At 38.1% G+C, this 16687-nt stretch overlaps 1 pseudogene; it reads right to left on the reverse strand.

The window, feature by feature from the left end:
- LOC134609466 (small ribosomal subunit protein RACK1-like) overlaps window positions 1–3534 on the reverse strand; it is a 94481-nt pseudogene extending 90947 nt beyond the window's left edge.
- Between the last annotated feature and the right edge of the window lie 13153 nt (window positions 3535–16687).

Raw genomic sequence — 16687 nt, forward strand, 5'->3', positions numbered from 1 at the left:
TTTTAATGATACATGTTAAGTCTATTCTTTCTTAATTCTTCTTTCAGGTACGAACTTTACCTGTATGAATGCAACGGAATGAAATTTGCCTGTGTGAATTCACCGGAAAATTTAGAATTTTGCTCCGAATGAATTGCGTTATCGAATCTAATGTGCATTTAAATTTTGGAAACTCTATTTTACAACAAAGGTGCACATGAGATTTGAGTAAATACAGTATATCAAACATGTAAATGTATAAAATAAATGTAATTTAGAAGTCCACACATCTTTATCCTGCAACTGGGTGCATCCATCTTAGTTCCCACTTGACAGTCATCACCAAAAAAAGCGTACAAAGAGGAGGAGAAATTAAATAATTTTTTTTGTTTTGTTTTTTAGCAATGTTGACCTGGTCTTAAACTGGATTATGGACTGTGTGAAATCTTTAATATACATTTAACATAAAACAATATTTCAAGAAAAAAAAGATTCATAGAAGTTATCAGTGATTTTTAATGTTTTATTTTATGACGTAATTTCCAGAGAAGTGACAGTTCCCCTTTAATTGTTTTATTTAATATTGTATGACTGCTGTCATTTTTGTAAACCTTGACACCATGGATTCTTTAGAATACTGTTCGCATAATACACGGGTTCCAGGGTTAGTCAACATGCAAAATGTTTTATTCTAATGTTTAAAGTAGCACTAATACTTTAGATTAAGGACTAATGTTTTTTATCAGGAGTGTGATCTTTTTCAATCTTTGAAGCCTTTTTTTAAATCTATTTCACCTCTTTTATATCTATATATATATATATATATATCTATATCTATATATATATATATATATATATATATATATATTATTATTTATTTTAAATACACCTTTTTTAATATATGCATAAGAAAACTAAGAGACTACTTTTTATAATAGGGAGATAGATCACTGGCAATTTTTGGTAATGGGCAGAGTTTAAGCAGATTTTCATTTTTCGTTGCCAAGCTGCTTTACCCTCAATTCATCATTCAAATGAATCCCACACATGGGCAAACTGCAGATAACATGGGCAGAGAAGAACAAAATGGAGGTATCCAGGTATTGAGATCTAGGGCAAAGAATAATAATATAATAAACATAAATACACGCAAAGCTGTAAGAAAACGACATGACAGTGTCGCTTTACTGTTATGTTGTAACATTTAATTTACTGCTGGTCTATCTTGCCACCTCTAATGAATTTAAACCACTGTTCCCATGATGCTCAGCTATCCCGAGCAGTTTACAAATATCTGATTTGTCAAGGTTAGTCATTTTGCAACATATGATTAATGATATGTTGCAAAAACCTGCCCCTTCCACAACTAAGTGAAAGTGTATAAAGAACTCTGAGAGCCAGGGGACTTTACTTGGTCCAGTAAAGAGACCCAGAAACAGTCCATTTCAGCAAATAAACTAAACTTAAATCACGCTTCCCAATGTGCTTTTTAATTCAAGACTAACGCGGTTATTTAATAAAGTCGGAAAGCAAAGTGAATTTCAAATTTAAGATCAAAATAGCAGAACCTCAAAACAATTCTAAGTAAACTACGCATCCACTTTGGATAGAAATTCACTTACATTTTTTTTTTTTTTTTTATCATTCTTTATTTATAACGTGCAAAGGAATAACATTGCTTGATGCGCCACAACAGCTGCAGCAAACAGAAAGATAACAATACGTATTTGACTGAATTATGGCATTCGCATAAGTTGCACATTTTTAAATTGTATATCATGCTTAGAGTACAGGCTAGGCAGTATATGTTTTGATTAACTGGGAAGTTGCTAAACTTCGCTTGGTCGTAGGCCTGATGATAGAAGTGGTAAGTCAAATAAGGCAGGAGTAAATACATCCTAAAAAGGTACATATGAGCATGTCAGTGGTATTGCTTATTGCAGGCAGCGTGTTAGGTTACGTTTAAACATGTTCGGAGTATCGCACATTTGTGATAGCCAAACGAGAATAAAAATAAGAATATATATATATATATGTAAGATACCGTGCCCAAACAGTGCTGAAGCACATAAATTACATTTACGGCGAAGATGTGGTGAATAAGGAGCTGAGAATGCGCTGAATTAACAGTGGGGATGATGTATTCACCCTTCTAAACAAGCTGTGCTATTGGGCAAGCGGGTCTCCTGATTGTGAAAGCGAGGCATGTAAGGCATTAGTGTGAAAGTAATAAAAAATAAAAGTGTGTGAAAATAAAAAGAGAAAGGTGGTAAAAGGTTAAAACATGCTAGTAAAACCACCAAACTAAGGCTGACCAGTGGCAAATAAGTACCCTTTCGGGTCCCAGGAGTCCTCATGTGGGTGGCAGGCAAAGTATATTATGCGTGGGATAGTAGTCCCTGGAGTTGCCACATGGGCGAGGAACAGTATTCCATGTGAGTCAGCCAATGCCCCTCCGCGAGGCAGATTCTAGCTGGGTACCCAATGGTGCCGCCGGGTTTTGAGTCCCAGGTGAAAGGCCGTGCTTTTCGGTGGTCTGGAACAGGGTTCGCCATGGTTTGTCAGGTTTGGTGCAGGGCTGTGGTTTGCTTTTAGGCAGTTCCTGTCTCTGTCTTGCGGATAGTTTAGTCGGGCTCTGCTGCTTGGGCGCCGACCATGTTTGAGCCTTCACCGTGGGTGCATGCTGCTGCGCTTTCCTGGGCTTGTGGGAGGGATTATGTAGGTTGCTCCCTCTGATAAAAGTGTGTGAAAATAAAAAGAGAAAGGTGGTAAAAGGTTAAAACATGCTAGTAAAACCACCAAACTAAGGCTGACCAGTGGCAAATAAGTACCCTTTCGGGTCCCAGGAGTCCTCATGTGGGTGGCAGGCAAAGTATATTATGCGTGGGATAGTAGTCCCTGGAGTTGCCACATGGGCGAGGAACAGTATTCCATGTGAGTCAGCCAATGCCCCTCCGCGAGGCAGATTCTAGCTGGGTACCCAATGGTGCCGCCGGGTTTTGAGTCCCAGGTGAAAGGCCGTGCTTTTCGGTGGTCTGGAACAGGGTTCGCCATGGTTTGTCAGGTTTGGTGCAGGGCTGTGGTTTGCTTTTAGGCAGTTCCTGTCTCTGTCTTGCGGATAGTTTAGTCGGGCTCTGCTGCTTGGGCGCCGACCATGTTTGAGCCTTCACCGTGGGTGCATGCTGCTGCGCTTTCCTGGGCTTGTGGGAGGGATTATGTAGGTTGCTCCCTCTGATGCCGTTGCTGGTTTTGGAGTGTGTTTCCAATGTGAGCTTTTACTCTTTTGTAGTTTACCCGGGTGGGTGTATGTGCCTCTCGGCACGGCGCGTTTCCCGCCTCGCCGCCATGTTAGGGCTCGGCGGGGCATCACAACTGTGGCCTTCTGCTGTGTGACCGGGTTGGTTTGTGCTGCGAGTAGTCACCTGGCTGGCTCTGGACATGCTGGTGCTGCTTACTTTCCAGTTTGCGCCAGAAGTTGTCGAAAATCCTGTCCAGCCTTGCCAGGATATCAGGGTTGTCCTCCGTGTTGTCACGAGCCCGCTCTGCGTCCACCATGTTGACTGTGTCGCTGCAGGTTGTAGTAGCCGCTTTGGCCTTGTCTCTATCTCCCGCTAGGTCTGCGAGGCCTCCCAGGGGGGGACCGGGATAACCCCCACCGGTCCGAGGGGGGGGGGTAACAGGGTTCTCGTGTGCTGTTGCGTACCATCAGACAGCTCCAGGCCGGAGGATCGTCCGCCTCCTCCGTCCGGTGTGCCTCAGGCCGCATGGTTGGAGCAGTGCAGCAGATGAGCTCTTTGTAGATTTTTAAACACCACAGTGGGTCCCAGGAGGGTCAGAAGTTGTATACTTCTATAAAGTCGTTCCCTTTGAGGCTGAATGTGGGTGGGAACTGTGGTTCAAGCTTGCCTAGGAGAGGAACTCCTGCAAAACACTTCTCTCCTCCATGACAGTCAGGCCCCGCCCCCCTTCACTTTAAATTCTCACTTTATTAAATAACCCTATAAAGGTTTAAATGGAAAACTAGCCTACGTATTAAATTACAAGTTAGTCTTGTACATGCCGTCATATAGACTTATTGAAACATTGAATGTTCATTTTATTTTTTAGCGCTAACACAACCTTTACCTCTGTGTTCAAAGAGCATATAAAATGCAATATATCCATTTTCTAGCAGTTTAGTTTTGCAGTATATCGGCAAAAGAGAATATATTCTCTATAAAGCGTCACGTCATTTGTTGAATAAAGAGTCCATTACTTTATAGAGTCATGCTATAAATGTCTGTTTAATTTCTTGTTTAACTGCGTGTGTGCTGCTTTTATCACATGCCATTTCTTTTTCAGAACCACTTTAACCCCTTCGTGATAGCTAAGATGCTGAGATCATCATAATATAATGGGATTTTACTAAACCCTCGGGATTACATTTTTCTGCTGGTTGAGCCACTCATAGGGCAAGAATGCAAGATTTCTGTTTGTATGCATCACACAGGTAGACAGGAATGATGTATGAAAATATTATCCTAAGATTAACAATGCACTCTGATAACCTCAGTAATGGCTCAATGTAAATCCATTCTTATCCACCCTGGATTATTAGAAATGAAAGAAAAGACTAAAGTCCTCTACTCGTACTTTGAAACATCCTGCAAAAACGTGAAGAAGTAGGGCAGCTACTACGACATATTTTGCACCATTTATTTTTCAGAGAAACACACTGTATTATATACTATCTCTGCCTAAAAAAGAAATTCAAAACGGTTAAACAAATAAATCGATTTATATTTCGTGCTAATGAGTTGAGCAGCTACTCACCTGGTGCACAAATGGTAAAAAATAATGTACTTAAACTATGAAATAAAATGTGGCATTTTTCCTACATTATGTTTATGTCTACTTTTAATATTCCATTTTTGTCCTCTTTGTATAAAGGAAAATAATGCAATCCTTTTTTTTTTCTGCAACATTTCCTTCTTAAGTTTATTATTAACTGTTATCTACCTGTTGTAAAAATAATGATGTGTTGCTAAGGTTACCACATACACATCACTGATCTAAATGATTTTTTTTTAAACCCACAGCTGACAAGATGATGCCATACGCTGAAAGACATCAATAAACGTTCTGATTTAGAATGTGAGGTATTTGCTTTGAAAATCAGAAGGGAAGCATGACTATTTTAATTATCTAAGACATGTGAAGTCAATTGTCCCTAATGATTTTCAAATGACAGATTATGAATGAATAGATATTAGGTCTTTCTGCTCTGCTGCTCATTGAAGAGTCTGTTGAGGGACAAGCACTTGGATGTGTCACCTTGTGTCTTCGGGGAAGAAAAGGATGAAAGGATGGGATAAGAATAAATCTTTTCACTGCTCTTGTGACCTATATTAATAGACTTGTGTGAGCTAATTCTTCAGCATGATCAACAGTCAGTAAGTACTGTTGTGCATCTCTAGTGTACACAAGAGTGTATCATCTTGGTGAATGTTCTATGATGGCCATTAAACGTTAGGTGGCCACTTGTCTCAATTTTGTCAAGACAAAGCTCCCCCCAAAATCTAGCCTCTTCCAGCGAAAATCCCTAGTTTCAAGACAGTATTACATTTTGAGAAGAAAATACAAATATTTCTCAAAGCATTTTATTTGGAGGGAGGGGGGAGCTATTAGCAGTGGACCGGACAAAAAGACAAAATATCGGGTTCTTCTAACTGAAATGTCCACACACAATTGTGTAAAGTAGAAACAACTCAACATTTAAGTTTCATTTTATCCTGTATCCTCTTCCCTACATGAAATTCTGGTAAGTAGTGGAAAGATGGGGTAGCATTTGTTATTTAACTACTGGGTATCCTTTGTAGGTCCCAGGCAGACTTTGCAAAAAATAAAGAAATAACAACACAAGACCTATGAGTAGTCAGGTTAAGGGAGGCTTTTATTGACATGAATGTTTTGGCACCAATATACACTATATGGACAAAAGTATTGGGAAACACTTCTTAATTATTGAATTCAGGTGTTTCAATCAGACCCATTGAACAAAATCAATCACCTAGCCATGCACAAGAGCTCAGTGAATTCAAGCATGGTACTGTGATAGGATGCCACCTTTGCAGTAATTCAGTTTGTGAAATGTCATCCCTGCTAGATATTCCACGGTCAACTGTAAGTTGTAATATTGGAAAGTGAAAGCGTTTAGGAACAGCAGCAACTCAGCCATGTAGCGGAAGATGTAAAGTCACAGTGTGGGGTCACCAAGTGCTGAGGCACATGGTGTGTAAAAGTCGCCAACGCTCTGCTGATTCCATAGCTGATGAGTTCCAAACTACCTCTGGCATTAATATCCACACAAAAACTGTACAGCTGGGGCTTCATGTACAAGTACAATCGCAAGAGTCAGATCGAGTGGTATAAAGCACGCCACCACTGGACTCTGGAGCAGTGGGAACATGTTCTGTGGAGCGACGAATCAAACTTCTTTGTTTGGCAATCTGATGGGAAAGTCTGGGTTTGGCAGATGCCAGGAGAACATTACCTGCCTGACTGCATGGTCCCAACTGTAAAGTTTGGTGGAGGAGAGATAATGATATTTTAGGGGTTGGGCTAGGCCCCTTAATTTCAGTGAAGGGAAATCTTAATGCTTCAGCGTACCCATCAATTTGGACAATGCTATGCTTCGAACTTTGTGGGAACACTTTTGAGAAAGGCCCTTTTCTCATGATTGTTCCGCAGTGTAAAAAGTAAGATTGATAAAGACATGGTTTGATGAGTTTGGTGTGAAATAATTTCACTGGCCCGCACAGAGTACTGACCTCAACCCCATCAAACACATATGGGATGAACGGGAATGGAATTGGAATAGAGATTACAAGCCATGCCTTCCCATCCAACATCAGTGCCTGACCTCACAAATGCTCTATTATTATTTTTATTATAATTTTATTATTTATATAGCGCCATCAGATTCTGTAGCACTGTACAATGGGTGGACTAACAGACATGTAATTGTAACCAGACAACTTGACGTACAGGAACAGAGAGGTGGAGGGTCCTGCTCAATGAGCTTACATTCAAATTCCCACAGACACACACCAAAATCTTGTGGAAAGACTTCCTAGAATAGTGGAAGCTGCTATAGCTGCAAAGGAGTGACCAACCATGTAATTAGAATGAGATATCTTAAAAGTCCCTGATGGTGTAATGGTCAGATGTCACAATACTTCTGTCCATATAGTGTAGGTACTAAGAAGAATTCAGGAATATGAGGTCCTACACTGCACCATCTAAATGGAAATAATAGTGGTTCTATGGAACAAAAGGGTTGCTTTTCATAGACTTGTGTCTCAAGTGAAACCACCCTATCACAATATGATCTTGAAAAATATTTTCAAATGATTTAATATTTTTATAAATATTTGAAAGAATTAAAATATGTCATATTTTAATGTATCAAAAATTATCAAAATATTTTTTTTTAAATTTGAATTATTAAATTATTTTTTACAAATGTATCCCAAAATATTAAATAATTTGAACAGCTTATCCAAAAATATTAAATCAAGACTTATTTTGGAGACCCCATACCATTTTCAATAATCAGTATTGGCATTGTGATATTTTCTGGTTTCTAGAAGCCTCTCTTTTATTGTTTAGTGGACTTTTGCTCACAGGTTTTGAAACGGCACTAGAAAATACGATAATTAGCTAAACATACTATAAGTAACACCTTATTATAGTTCCATAATAGGATATAAACCACTTACTGGATACTACCAGACTCAACTGAATTGTCTGCTTGGCATTGTTCATCAAACAAGCTGAACTTACTGTATTGTGGTATTTTATATTTTTGTTATGGGCTTTTATCTGAACACAACTGACTCACGTAGAATCATTTTGATAGAATACAGAATCATCCGTTGCTAAAAAAAAAAAAAAGTAAAAAAAAAATAAATAAAAAACCCCACAAAACAACAGGGTTATTGACTCAGAACCAAAATAAAATATCTAGAGTGAATTATTTTCCAAATCAATTTTCAGTTAGGCTATTTTGGTGTAAGATTTGGAATCTTGACAATTAAGACTTTATAAGTAACATATTTGGCATAAACAAACTTGAGAAATGTAGGTCAAAGTAACATTACAGGAAAAAAATAAATTAGCTGTTTTTTCCCCCAAATTAATTATTTTGGCCTAAACTTTGCAAATCAGTTATCGGCTCAACAAAACATATTTTCGTGAATAAACCCCAAGATTAAATGTCATACCAACCAAGGTCCAGCATTGCTGACAATGGAAGTATTCTAAACATTTCTCATGGAAAATCTGTGACTACTTAAAATGGTATTTGAAAGCTGGAAATAATTTCCTAATGTTGAAACAGAAAAATATTATTCTTTCTTCAGAGAACAAAAAAATAAATTCTAAATATAAATTACATCTTGAAGTGAAATGTGGCTACAAAGTCTGCTCTAGAGCAGTAGACAATGGTACAGAAAATGAATTCTTTCAGTTCACTCGGCAACCTGCAACAGTAAAGATGACAGACGTACAGCCAAGTAAAAATAAACAGAAAAAAAAATGTCAGGGACTAGGGATCAGCCTTTTTTTTATCTTCACCTAACATTCTAATTTGAAGATGTCATTGAGCTTTGAAGCTAGAAGACCTAAATTTTATCCCGGAGTAAATGCCCTGTGATCTTAAAAATGGTGTCGTATTGCACGAATAGTCATGAGTCACCGTCCCTACACACATTTTCCACTGCATATTCTAGTTATGGCAGGACTGTTTGGTTTTCTTGTAAATTGCAGAGTTTTTTTTTATTTTTTTCCAAAAGAAACTGAAATTGAAATTGAGGAGTAGTAAGAATCAGGGCATTCCGTGTCTGAAAATGTTTTAAGTTTAAAGTGCAATTGGAAGAAATTGAAAGAGCTTTGTGTGATCAAGTCTTGTAAAAATACTATAGCACTTCAGGACCACTTCAGCCAAGAACGCAGAGCAAGTCTCATTTTCATTAGATAGGAGAGTGTCACATCAATGATAACACTGAGACACGAAAAAAAAAACGCATTCAGGTCCGCGCAAGATTTTCTTTTTTTTTTACCATTTCTTCTTTGACTGGTTGCCCACAAAATAATCTTTCACAATTTGCTGCTTTCTTGGATTTTTGATTTTTTTTTTTTACTTAAAATGATCGTTGATGAGGAATTGAGGAGGCCTTAGTCGTGACTAGCGTTAGACTGTCTTTACTTGCTTTCATGAATGCTGAAAGTATTTGCGTTTTCCTTTTGTAGCATGAACTAATTAAAAGAAACACCCAAGCACCAAAACCAGTATAGCGCACTGTAGTGCTTATGGTGCCAGAAGTGCCCAGGTTCCTGTTGTAATTTTAGGATGGTTTGACTTCTTAACTAGGGTCTACCTGGCTCTACTCCCTGTCTCCACTCCAACTGACTAGCTGATGCTTTCAGCCAACGCACCAGCGCTACCCCAGCTAATGGAATCTCTTGAGTGCAGTGTCTGTCTTTCATCAGTATGTAGAAGAGGCATGAAGCAGTGCCTGGCAGACACCATGTACCATTCTAAAACGTTTTGGTGGTGTGCTGTGCTAGTCATGGTGTTTAAAGGGGACCTTTAAAGTCAACTATTTATTGAGTACAGAGTTCAAAACTACATTGCTACAATGAGGAAGTCAATCCATGGTATATCATGGAGTCGCTGCTGTCTCATAAGAATCAATGTGCGAGACTTATCCACAATGTTGTTCTACATTTTTCATTGAAAACTCATTTTCTTTTATTACACAATGCTAAAATGATTTGACAGATATGCACTGGGGTTTTGTAGCTTTAAATGCTTCAAAGAAATAAAATAAGTAAAGGTATAACAGGGATCTCTTCTGACAACAAAATCTTCCTTACCAGTTGCCGCTGTTTGGCTGTGACATATTTTAACACCGCAAGGTCTGATCTATTTTATGTTAATTGATTTTCTGCAGTTTTGAAATAACTCATTCCAGGAGAACAATGTACCGCACGATGCTTTGTCCTTTTGACTCCAAATGTGCAGAATTGTTACATAGACAGTTACAAAGACTGAAGGAACTGAACTCATTTTACAAACTCACTGATGCATTTGGCAATCTTAGGAGTTTGTTAAGTGGGTTTATTACAGTTTCTGTAATTGTGAATTTCTATTATATATTGCTATATATTGTGGTCGACGTGGGAATGGTATGCTGAACTTTGGCACCTAAGATTGGAAATATTGTTGCAGTCCAAGCTATAGATGAGATCAGATTTATCCATTAGACTCTAAATTGTAGCAGACTGCACTCCCAATGGCACAATTCTGACAAAAACAGCCTAACTGTGACTATAGCTAAGTCAGAGATTTTTTTCCCCTTCAACATTTTGATTTGTATTTAATTAGCTAAAATTTGGAGTTTATATAATAATCCAATGTGGTGCTTCCACGACGGTGATTCTGTGCTCATGGGTGTGGTGTGACCAGTGTGCCCTCCTCATTACGCGAATGTTGTCATATTACTCTTATTCTTCAAATTTTCTCTTCATTTTTATTTCGACTTTGTGTTACAGTCTAGGTTGTTGAGACATGTTGGAAAAATAATCTATACTGACATTCCAAAATATGGATCAAACAAATCTGTCTGAAACACACTCACATTACTACATGACTTGTACTTTCTTTTGCCATCCACTGATATGTGCACCAAATATACCATCAAATAGTACTCTCAGTGTGTCTGCTATACAAAATGGTTGTTTACAAAGGAGTAAATAAATAGAATAAGTATACTACCTGATGAATTAAATTATATACATCCCTGAGGAAGTCACTATAGTGACGAAACGCGTTGGATACTACACTCTGGACGTTTTATGCTCATCACCAGCACTGTTATTATAGTCCATTTTATTTTATTTTATTGTTTTTGTGCATCTCCATTTTGGGATCTCTTTCTACTACCATCTGGAGACCGGGCCAAAACTTCATTATGGAGACATGCTGTTTTACCACTGATTTTCTGTAAGTGCAATCTTTGTAATAAATTTTGTAAATTTTATACAATCTGCACTATTTCTTTTTTCTTTTATTCCTGAGCAAAAGTGATATTGCCGTATAAACGATTGAATCTGGAACTTCTCCTCTCCATATACTACGAGACAGACACCTGCTTCCACTGCTATCCAGTCTCTCTTTTATACATCTGATCCTTCATTTGGACAATACCCCTGACAGGGTGACAGGCGTGATTACCATCTCTCTCTTATTCCACGTTCACGATCAGCCATATACAGGTTGTATTGTTTTGTACCACCCTCTACCTGTGTATACCATGCAATACTATATACCAAAAAAAAAAAAATAAACTATTTAATGGATTAAAGCACTTACAAACAGAACAATAAAATCTGCATATCTCAGGACTTCAGGAAGTGAAAAAAAAATTAAACTAAAAGTCCAGAAATTCTACGTGTTTTTCCCCACTTATGAGACATAATGTCTATTTGAAACACTTGCTGACAATGGGCTGTGCTCAATCATTCCCTATGAGAAGGTACATATTTGGTTAAAGGTGTACTGAGAATTTAGTATTGATAGTGAGCCTCCAGATACAACTAGCGATTAGCCCAGTTTTCACAGCTATCAATATCGTTACCACTCACAACACAAATATCTGTATGAAAAATACAGACGCAAAACTAACGTATTAGCAAGAGCAGCAGCAGAGGGAGATGGTCTTTGAATGTCAGGAGAGCACCATTTCTTGTCTAAGAAGTTTATCAAAAAAGTTTATCAAAAAATGGGGAGACAATGCCTAAAGGTTCCTATCATAACCACTACAATGAGCTACCGTGGTTGTAGAGCTTAGGGTCCCTTTAAATATAGATAGATAGATAGATAGATAGATAGATAGATAAATAGATATAGATTGGGGTGTTCAATTGGATGTGTAATACTTTTAGCTAGCTAGGGCATTTTATAAAGTCCAAACAAAACTTTGAAAATTGATTTAGTTGATTTAGATAACAAAATCTTGTGCTTGTATAGAGAGTAGTTGTTAATGGAACATTTTCAAATTGGACAAAATTAGTCAGTGGAGTGCTTCAAGGGTCTGTCCTGTGTCCACATCTCTTTAATCTTTGAACAATTATTAAAGTGGGCTATGAAAGTTAATTTTCTGTGTTTGCAGATGACACAAAACTGGGCAAGATAATACAGTCTGAACATGATGTAACGTCTCTACAGAGAGATTTGGATAAATTGGGGGACTGGGCAGGCAAGTGGCAGATGAGATTTAAAGGACCACTATAGTCACCCAGACCACTTCAGCTCAATGAACTGGTCTGGGTGCCAGGTCCCCCAGGTTTTAACCCTGCAGCTGTAAGAGAAACTGCTATGTTTACATTGCAGGGTTAATCCAGCCGCTAGTGGCTGTCTTCCTGACAGCCACTAGAGGCGCTTCCACGATGCTCAATGTGAAAATCACATTGAGTACGCAGAATGTCTATAGGAAAGCATTGAGCGGTTTGAATGCATGTGCGGCTCTGGCTGGAGCTGATGTCAGGGGGGGAGGAGAGGGGGGAGGAAAGGTCACCAGCACCGAGGGAGCCCGGCGCTGGATTAAGGTAAGTGGCTGAAGGGGTTTTAACCCCTTCAGCTCAGCTGGAGGGAGGCCCTGAGGGTGTGGGGGACCTAGGGACTATATAGCCATGACTATACTAGGCACTATAGTGGTCCCGTAATACAGATTTATGTAAAGTCTTGCATTTTGGAACAAGAAACCCACAAGCCACTTACACATTAAATGGGTAGAGATAGGGATAGCCACACTTAAAAAACTCCCAAGATTGCCAAACACAGCAGTGATTTTGTAAAAGTAGTTAAATTCCTTCAGTTTTTGTCCATGTAACAATATTATGCAGTTGTTGTCAAAAGGACACAGCATTGTGCGGTACATTCTTCAACTGGGATGAGTTCATTTAAAACTGTAGAAAACCAATTAACATAAAATAGATCAGACTCCATGGTGTTAAAATATGTCACAACCAAACAGCGGCAACTGGTTCTGCAACTGTTTTTTAAGGAAGATCTTGTTGCAAGAAGAGATCCCTGTTATATTCTTACATTTTTATACTATTGAAGCAGTTAAAGCTATCAAAACCCAGTGCATATCTGTCAAATAAATTTAGGATTTTATAACAAAAGAAAATACATTTTCAATGCAAAAAATGTAGAACTACATTGTGGCTAAGTCTCATACAATGATTCTTGTGAGACTACAGTATTTCCATGAGATACAATGGATTGACTTCCTCATTGTAGCAATGTAGTTTTGAACGACTTCCTCGTTTCCAAAGTTTTTTAAGGTGCTTTCATGTAAAACGTGAATTTATAAATCAATGGTTAGACTCCACCTTGAATATGCAGTGCAGTTTTGGGTACCAGTTTCAAAGAAATATATTACAGAACTAAAAAAACGTGAGCTACAAAATTAGTAAGGGGGATGGAAAACATTACTTATGAAAAAAGGCTGGAAAAACGACATTTGTTTTCTCTAAAAACAAAATGAACCTCAGGGAAGATATGATAGCCCTATACAAATATATACTGAGTTGGTACAAACAACTGTGTTCTAACTTGTTCATTAGCAGGAATATACCACAGACAAGAGGTCACCCACTGAGACTGAAACACAGGCGTTTTCACTTACAGCAGAGGTGAAGATTCTTTACAGTAGAAAAGTAAGAACAATAAAGATGTGGAAATCGCTACCTAAAGAAGTTGTCTTATCAGATTGTATAGATATTTATTATAAAGGCCTGTGCTGTTTTTTTTTTTTTTTTTGCAAAAGCAGGATATCCAGGGATGTAATTGATACCTAATTGTACAGAGCCATGGAACAGGTTGGCACTTTATAAATGCCAGTAATAAATACAGAAGTAAGTATGTGAACAAGTTGATGGTCCAAGTAAAAGTCTGATTGCCATTATGGAGTCAAGATGGAAGTTTTTACCCTTTTGTGGCAAAGTTGGAAATGGCTACAATTGAGTTTTTGCTGGATATAGACAGACAGACAGACAGACAGATAGAGAGACAGACAGACAGAGAGAGAGAGAGAGAGAGAGAGAGACAGACAGACAGACAGAGAGATAGAGAGAGAGATAGATGGATAGATAGATGGATAGACAGACAGACAGATAGATAGATGGATAGATAGATGGATAGACAGACAGACAGATAGATAGATGGATAGATAGATGGATAGACAGACAGACAGATAGATAGATAGATAGATAGATAGATATATGGCTGGTACCAAAAGGTTTACCAATACTTAACCCCTAATACGGCATCATAAAAATCTGGTCTCAAAGGATGAATGAATTGCCTATGCACAGGCCAAAGACTATGATCACTGGCTAAATGCTGTCTATAACTGCAGCAGGACTGGACCACTAACCAGACCCTCTCCAGCATTTTTCAGCATTCGATTGGTTTCACATGCCCCAAAAAATGTTGCAGTGATGCAGGAAGCGTTAGTAACACTGACTGTATATGCATTCCATGCATTCCGCTAGTTTCACAGTGATTTTCGAGTGAGAGGGAAATTGGGAGATGGAAGTAGAATCTGCTCCCATCTCCAAACCAGTCATCTAGACTCCTTTTCATTTAAACTGGATTTAACCCTTTGATCACTAAGTTGTATTACCAAAGGTTTATAAAGTTTCCTTGAAGGATGCTTCCGCATAAGCATAAATTAGAAAGCCCTTTCCTCCTGCTCTTCTGATCCCAATCATTTTACAATATAAAGTGAATTAACCCCTTCATTGCTGCTTTATTGAATGATGAAGGGGAATGTTCATCTTTCAGTCCCTAAGTGTGATCATAAGAGACAGAGAGGCATGGTGCTAAATATGGATACTGCATAAACCTCCCCCAATATTAAAAATTGAAATTACTCATCAGTGTATTATTCAGTGGGATCGGCGCCGGAGACTGCCCGAGACTGCCTATCACTCAAACAGGATTATTTGGGGATTTCAATATGATTTTCAAACTTAAGGCCAAAATAGCTGAGTTGGAGAAACTTTCCAAGCAATCTATGTTTCCAGCTCAGCTGTTTTGTTTTAAAATATAAAATTCACTTTGAATTCATTGGCAATGATTGTGAGCAGCTGAGAGAATTGGAGGTAAGTATAGCCCTGTGCTATCACCACATCTGCAAATTCCCATATCATGCTTAAAGAGTAAACAAGCTGTTTTTCAATATATTGCACCCTGATAAAAGAATACCCACACCTTTCTGTCCGTGCTACGGACTTCAAGTGACAGAGAAAATGAATATAAATGTATTTTTAGAAATATTAATTTGTCCATTCTTGTTGTGAACCAAATATTATAGGCAACACGCCACAAAAGTGTTATTTTTGTAATTTTTTGAAAATTTTCTATGAATTAAATGTTAAATTATATATGTAAACAAGATTTCAAAAGAAAGTCCCGTCTGTTGTTTAGAAAAAAAAAAAGAAATAAGACGTTATGAATGGGTGCAGTAAATAGGAAACTGGATAATTACGGATGAACAAACATGTAGAAAAAAAAAGAGAAAATAAAATCTCTGGTGCAATGAAGAAAATAACTCTGGTCCTTAAGGAGTTAATAGTTCTTAAGGAGCTAAGTACCTAAACGCATTACATGGGTGTAACTCCTTGCAGGGTGCGTCTAATAGCCTATACTTAAACCTTGCTGTCTCCATGCTCAAAACCCCTCCCACAGCAATAATCTTACTTTAAATGGTGGATCAGTGGCAGACATAATTTTTCATCAAAAGAGAGTCCGTTGCTGGCTAAGGATGATGGGTGTGGTAGTTCATTGGGAAACATCAGAATTTGTCTTTCAGTATGTGCTGTGATGTTCTACGGAATCTGTTGGCGCTATATAAATGGCAATAATAATAATAATAATAATAATAACAATAATGTGACTTATAATTGTAAATTGTAAATGATATATACTGTAACACACGATGATCGAAAGAGTGGATTGAGGCTATAAATGCGGAAACTGTGCCTGGATGTTACCCAGAAACCAGGTCACTTTGTCACTTAGTTCTTAATCATGCAAAGTAGTTTTGTTTTTTGCATAGGGTCTCTGATAATCAATATTTCAGAAGTTAAATGCACAGTCAGCCTGATAACACTACGCCTTATGGCAGTGGATGCCCGACGTTCATTCAGGTGACGGTTGAATTCGGTTAATATTGTCCTAGGAAAAATATTTGGGAAACATTCAGGCAAAACAAAATGGAGCCAAAATGGGCTCATCATTGTACTGCACATGATATACATTGTATAAATATGTTTTATATATTGTGCACTGATTGGTGCATTATTGCACGTAGGTACACATAAAGATTCACACATCATGTAAAGGCAGATCAGTGTTTTATAGCAGATAGGTCAATGACACTTGCGATTTACAGTGTGACATGCTCAGTGGTGTTCTTACCTGGAGGTGGAGATGCCCAGGGTCTCACATTGAAACCATGACGAAAGGGGGCAGGGATTTAAAAATCAAAGGGAAATGTGTTACAAATTAGGGCATTTTCTATATGCGATCAGGGTCTACAGGGGAAGGAAGAGAAGGGGTACAATGGGCAGATAGAAGAAAAAGAAGAAGATA

Source organism: Pelobates fuscus, chromosome 4, assembly GCF_036172605.1.
Source record: "Pelobates fuscus isolate aPelFus1 chromosome 4, aPelFus1.pri, whole genome shotgun sequence".
Lineage (NCBI taxonomy): Eukaryota > Metazoa > Chordata > Amphibia > Anura > Pelobatidae > Pelobates > Pelobates fuscus.